At 42.7% G+C, this 7130-nt stretch overlaps 1 pseudogene; it reads left to right on the top strand.

Moving 5' to 3' along the window:
- Positions 1-3074: 3074 nt before the first annotated feature.
- LOC117308685 (UDP-N-acetylglucosamine--peptide N-acetylglucosaminyltransferase 110 kDa subunit pseudogene) lies at positions 3075-6382 on the top strand (annotated as a pseudogene).
- Positions 6383-7130: the final 748 nt, after the last annotated feature.

Here is a 7130-nt window from a genome sequence, read left to right as displayed (position 1 = left end):
CTGTCTGTTTCTCTTTTCTGTTGTGCCGATTTTCCTTCATTGTATTTTGAAGTCCTGTTGTTAGGTGCATATAAGTTTATAATTATTATGCATTCTAGATGGAATAATCATTTTAAAATGTCTTTGTCGCTAGTAAAAATTTTCGTCTTAAAATGTAATTTTTTTCTGATATTTTCTTAGCCACTCCAGTTCTGTTGTTGTTGTTTTGTTTTGTTTTTACTGTTATGGTATATCTATTCCAACCCTTTTACACTTCACCTATATATTTTCTTGTGTTTTTTTTTTTTGTAACATCTTTATTGGGGTATAATTGCTTTACAAAGGTGTGTTAGTTTCCGCTTTATAACAAAGTGAATCAGTTACACACACACACATATGTTCCCATATCTCTTCCCGCTTGCATCTCCCTCCCTCCCACCCTCCCTATCCCACCCCTCCAGGCGGTCACAAAGCCCCGAGCTGATATCCCTGTGCTACGCGGCTGCTTCCCAATAGTTATCTACCTTACGTTTGTTAGTGTATATATGTCTATGCCTCTCCCCCACTTTGTCACAGATGACCCTTCCCCCTCCCCATATCCTCAAGTCCGTTTTTGATTGAATGCTGGCTATTTTATTTGGCTTTTTTTGTTTTTCTCAGTGGAAACGTTGTTTTGCTTCAAAATATTTTATTCTACCTGGAAGTAGCAAATCTTCAAATTACAATTTTTTAAATGCTTTCAAATATCAATACTATAGGTGTCACAAAATCTAGAAAAATGACATTTAAAAATTAACTACTGCCAGATGTGTCTCTATAAAACTTTTCCCCCACTCTTTTAGCTATATATTCTTTAACTGCCTCCTCATACGACAGTTTATGTATTTTCGAAATAAAATTTTAAGAAATAAACTTTGTAGTTTTTACACATAGAGTTCTTGTACCATGGTTGATTAGAATTTGCTTCTAGTTATTAATAGTTTAGAAAAGTTTATTTCAGCTTCACAATTTATTATTGATAATGTCACATTAATTTTCATTGTTAACTTTGAGAAAACCTCTATGCATTACTTCCTCATAAGTATTTACTATTATAAATGCATTACTGATTTCAGTACTGCTATAGGTTTGTGCATTACAGGGATTCTGATAAAATACTCATTCACACCATTCCATTACACACATTGTTGACGGAGTATATTCATTCATTCATTCATTCATTCATTTATTTATTTATTTATTTATTTTTGGCTGTGTTGGGTCTTCGTTGCTGTGCGCAGGCTTTCTCTACTTGCAGGGACTGGGGGCTACTCTTCGTTGCGGTGCACAGGCTTCTCATTGCGGTGGCTTCTCTTGTTGCAGAGCACGGGCGCTAGGCACGGAGGCTTCAGTAGGTGTGGCTCGCAGGCTCAATAGTCGTGGCTCACGGGCTCTAGAGCGCAGGTTCCGTAGTTGTGGCACACTGGCTTAGTTGCTCCGTGACATGTGGGATCTTCCCGGACCAGGACTCGAACCCTTGTCCCCTGCATTGGCAGGTGGCTTCTTAACCACTGCGCCATCAGGGAAGCCCCTGGAGTATATTCTTGACAGAAGAAAATTTCCGTTTTGACTAAGCATTGATGAGAACTGAATCTTTGACTTATCTTTCACATGCCTGATGATTGAAATAATTTTCCACAGATTAGCTTCTGGTTTTGTACTTTTCAGTTCTTTTTTTCTTCTTCAAACGCACATGCTTTGAGAGCTGTGAAGTGCAAGACATGGCTATATTGTAAGGTGGTGTTTGTCCTTATGCTTCTGTGTCTCGTGCTAGTTAAGTCAGTAGAGTAGTCAGTATGAGTACTGGAAGTTATTCCTGTAATGGGATGGTATATAGTCAATTACATATGGCGGTGTCTGAAAATCACATAATAGCCTCACTTAAAACATCTCCCTAGGGCTTCCCTGGTGGCGCAGTGGTTGAGAGTCCACCTGCCAACGCAGGGGACACGGGTTCGTGTCCCGGTCCGGGAAGATCCCACATGCCGTGGAGCGGCTAGGCCCGTGAGCCATGGCCGCTGAGCCTGTGCGTCCAGAGCCTGTGCTCCACAACGGGAGAGGCCACAACAGTGAGAGGCCCGCGTACCACAGAAAAAAGAAAATCTCCTTAGCAAGATTTCAAAAAAGCCTGTGGCCATTCCAATATGATCCAACATAGCGGAGTATGATAGAAGGAAAATTGGCAAAGAAAGAGACGCTGGTCTTAACTGATGGAAGTTAAAATATCTCACTTTTGACAATTTTTGCAAAAACCTATAATTCCACGAACTAATTTCTAGGGTTCTTCATAGGACCTAAAAAGGAACCCATAGAGTTGTGGAACAACAATAGAAGCTGCTGTGATGGAAGCCCAGGCACCCCAACAAAGAGTAGCCCCCGCTCGCCACAACTAGAGAAAGTCTGCACGCAGCATTGAAGACCCAACGCAGCCAAAATAAAAATAAATAAATAAAGATAAATAAATTTATTTTTAAAAAAGTAATACTCAGGTTTGAGGCATGAGAAGTATGATGAAGAGAAATTAGCTAATCCTTTCAGAACTTTTAAAATATCAAACTCAGTCTCTAAGATTTTAGCATTATATGCAACATCGGTTACTTATTAGTGGTTTGGGAAGGCCAATTTAAAACTTTCTGATCTTACTGTATTGAAATTCACGGCCCTAATGTTTTCCACATTGACTACATGAATGATGAAGTAAAGTCAATCATGTATTTCCTTCCCAACTGGACAGAAAACAAAATTTTAAACAGTGTTTGGACTACTGACTTTTGATTTCTTCTAAGGCAAGTGTATAGGTAATTTTTATTCCCTGATTAGGAGAAAAATGGTGGAAGAGGGCAGGGTTAAGAATTAAGATTTCAAGAGCATGAGAGGTAGATGGCCAACCAGAGTTCCTAAGGTTCGGTGCCTGTAACTGTTGCCGCCGCTTAAGCCTACCAAAGCAGTGGTATGGCTGCTGCCCTCGTATTTGCTACCTCTAGAAACATTCTTGCCAGTAGTGGCGGCAGCGGGACTCAATTACCCCCTTTTCTCACTCTCTCCAGAAGCTCCAGATGACGTCTTCTGTGGGCAATGTGGCCGACAGCACAGAACCAATGAAACGTATGCTTTCCTTCCAAGGGTTAGCTGAGTTGGCACATGAGAATATCAGGCAGGAGATTTTGAGGCAGCTGAGAGACACTGCATGCAGCTGTGGAGACAAGAGCCAGACAATACTGGAGTACTTTTATTACTTTCATCTCTACACTTCCAGTGTCAAAGGCTGGACAGATCTGCCCACTTTAGTACTCTGGCAATTAAACAGAACCCTCTTCTGGCAGAAGCCTATTCGAATTTGGGGAATGTGTACAAGGAAAGAGGGCAGTTGCAGGAAGCGATTGAGCATTACCGGCATGCATTGCATCTCAAACCAGATTTCATCGATGGTTATATTAACCTGGCAGCCGCTTTGGTAGCAGCAGGCGACATGGAAGGGGCAGTACAAGCTTACGTCTCTGCTCTTCAGTGCAATCCTGATTTGTAGTGTGTTTGCAGTGACCTGGGGAACCTGCTCAAAGCCCTGGGTCGCTTGGAAGGAGCCAAGGCATGTTATTTGAAAGCAATGGAGACGCAACCGAACTTTGCAGTAGCTTGGAGTAATCTTGGCTGTGTTTTCAATGCACAAGGGGAGATTTGGCTTGCAATTCATCACTTTGAAAAGGCTGTCACCCTTGACCCCAATTTTCTGGATCCTTATATCAATTTAGGAAATGTCTTGAAAGAGGCACGGATTTTTGACAGAGCTGTGGCAGCTTACCTTTGTGCCCTAAGCTTGAGCCCAAATCATGCAGTGGTACATGCCAACCTGGCTTGTGTATACTATGAGCAAGGCCTGATGGATCTGGCAGTAGACACCTACAGGCGAGCTATTGAATTGCAACCACATTTCCCTGATGCTTACTGCAACCTAGCCAACCAACGCTCTGGAAGAGAAGGGCAGTGTTGCCGAAGCAGAAGAGTGTTATAATACAGCTCTGCGGCTGTGTCCCACCCATGTAGACTCTCTGAATAACCTAGCCAATATCAAAGGAGACCAGGGAAACTTTGAAGAGGCAGTTCGCTTGTATTGTAAAGCATTAGAAGTCTTCCCAGAGTTTGCTGTTGCCCATTCAAATTTAGCAAGTGTATTGCAGCAGCAGGGAAAACTGCAGGAAGCTCTGATGCATTATAAGGAGGCTGTTCGAATCAGTCCTACCTTTGCTGATGCCTACTGTAACATGGGAGACACCCTAAAGGAGATGCAGGATGTTCAGGGAGCCTTGCAGTGTTATACTCGTGCCATTCAGATTAACCCTGCACTTGCGGATGCCCACAGCAATGTGGCTTCCATTCACAAGTATTCAGGGAATATTCCAGAAGCAATTGCTTCTTATCGCACTGCTCTGAAGCTTGAACCTGATTTTCCTGACGCTTATTGTGATTTGGCTCATTGCCTGCAGATTGTCTGTGATTGGACAGACTATGATGAGCGAATGAAGAAGTTGGTCAGCATTGTGGCTGACCAGCTGGAGAAGAATAGGTTGCCTTCTGTGCAGCCTCATCATAGTATGCTCTATCCTCTTTCTCATGGCTTCAGGAAGGTTCTCATGGCTGAGAGCCATGGAAACCTCTGCTTGGATGAGATCAGTGCCCTTCATAAACCACCGTACGAACATCCAAAAGACTTGAAGCTCAGTGATGGTCGACTGCGTGTAGGATACGTGAGTTCTGACTTTGGGAATCATCCTACTTCTCATCTTATGCAGTCTATTCCAGGCATGCACAATCCTGATAAATTTGAGGTATTCTGTTATGCCCTGAGCCCAGGTGATGGCACAAACTTCCGAGCGAAGGTGATGGCAGAAGCCCATCATTTCATTGATCTTTCTCAGATTCCATGCAATGGGAAAGCAGCTGATCGCATCCATCAAGATGGTATACACATCCTTGTAAATATGAATGGTTATACCAGGGGTGCTCGAAATGAACTCTTTGCTCTCAGGCCAGCTCCTATTCAGGCAATGTGGCTGGGCTACCCTGGGACCAGTGGCGTGCTTTTCATGGATTATATCATCACTGATCAGGAAACTTCACCTGCTGAAGTTGCTGAGCAGTATTCTGAGAAACTGGCTTATATGCCCCATACTTTCTTTATTGGTGATCATGCCAATATGTTCCCTCACCTGAAGAAGAAGGCAGTCATCGATTTTAAGTCCAATGGGCACATTTATGACAATCGGATTGTGCTGAATGGCATCGACCTCAAAGCATTTCTTGATAGTCTCCCAGATGTGCAGATTGTCAAGATGAAATGTCCTGATGGAGGAGACAACGCAGACAGCAGTAATACGGCTCTTAATATGCCTGTCATTCCTATGAATACTATTGCAGAGGCAGTTATTGAAATGATTAACAGAGGACAAATTCAGATAACAATTAATGGATTCAGTCTTAGCAATGGACTGGCAACTACCCAGATCAACATTAAGGCTGCCACTGGAGAGGAGGTTCCCCGTACCATTATTGTAACCACACGTTCTCAGTACGGGTTACCGGAAGATGCCATTGTGTACTGTAACTTCAATCAGTTATATAAAATTGACCCATCTACTTTGCAGATGTGGGCAAATATCCTGAAGCGTGTTCCCAATAGCGTACTGTGGCTGTTGCGTTTTCCAGCAGTAGGAGAACCTAATATTCAACAGTATGCACAAAATATGGGCCTCCCCCAGAAGCGTATCATTTTTTCACCTGTTGCTCCTAAAGAGGAACATGTTCGGAGAGGCCAACTGGCTGATGTCTGCTTGGACACACCACAGGGATGGATGTCCTTTGGTCAGGGACACCCGTGGTGACTATGCCAGGAGAGACTCTTGCTTCCCGAATTGCAGCTTCCCAGCTCACTTGTTTAGGCTGTCTTGAGCTTACTGCTCAAAATAGACAAGAATATGAAGACATAGCTGTGAAACTGGGAACTGATCTAGAATACCTGAAGAAAATTCGTGGCAAAGTCTGGAAGCAGAGAACATCTAGCCTTCTGTTCAACACCAAACAATACACAATGGACCTAGAGCGGCTCTGTCTACAGATGTGGGAGCATTATGCAGCTGGCAACAAACCTGATCACATGATTAAGCCTGTTGAAGTCACTGAGTCGGCCTAAATAATGACTGTGTGCACAGGAGAATTACCCTGTACCTGAGCCTCAACCTTCTGGGGGAAAGGGAACTACTTTTTCCTTATCTGTACAATACCATGCTGCAGATGGGTGACAGACAATGATAAGAAATAGCACAGCCAGACTTGCTTCCTGCATGATCATGATCATGATAGGGAGAGACACAAGAGATGGGAAACTGCTGTTGCACAAGGAGTCTCCATAGAATTTTGCAGCAGCCAGGTGTCTGGAAGGTCTGGAAGGTAAGTCTGGAAGGTCTGATCTCCCTTGGTCTTCCATGGGATGGATGGTTAGTGTGGAAGGGAGATAGAGATTGCCCAGCCGTTTTGTGATTATCATGGATTGATTGAGTCTTCTGAATTAATATTTTTCTTTATATTTTGGGTATTGGAGCTTTTAAAAATGTTTGGTTTCAGGTATTTTTATTCATGTGAAGTGTATATGATTCTCTTGAGATAAGCTTTTAAGCTAAAATATTCCTTGTTTTAGTTTCTGAACTCTACAGATAAATGGGGACTTTGCTGGTATAGTCTTTTTATAGGTTTTATAAACCACTTGAGCCTATATCAGTCATTTTAGTTTCTGACATAATGTTTGGAACTATCAGTGCTTTGTTGGTTTATAGATGATGGCTTCAATTCTTCTCCTGGTCCGTTTCCTTCTTCCCTTCCCCCCACTTTAAAAATTCTCCTGTAACTTGGCTAACAAAAAACCAAGTCTGATTCAAAACCTCCCAGAGTGTTTCTCTTAACCGCATCATCTGGTGCCAAATGAAGATTCTTAGGAGTGATTATTAATTCTGAAGGGCACAGTTGTGGTACTGTCACTGATGATAATAATAATGGATTTTTGGCCTAGAGTTTTGACCTATTTCACCAGTGTTTACCATTGACTGCCCCTCTATGCTGCTTCC

The sequence above is a fragment of the Tursiops truncatus genome, chromosome 17 (assembly GCF_011762595.2).
Source record: "Tursiops truncatus isolate mTurTru1 chromosome 17, mTurTru1.mat.Y, whole genome shotgun sequence".
NCBI lineage: Eukaryota > Metazoa > Chordata > Mammalia > Artiodactyla > Delphinidae > Tursiops > Tursiops truncatus.
This window is presented reverse-complemented; position numbering and strand designations above follow the sequence as displayed.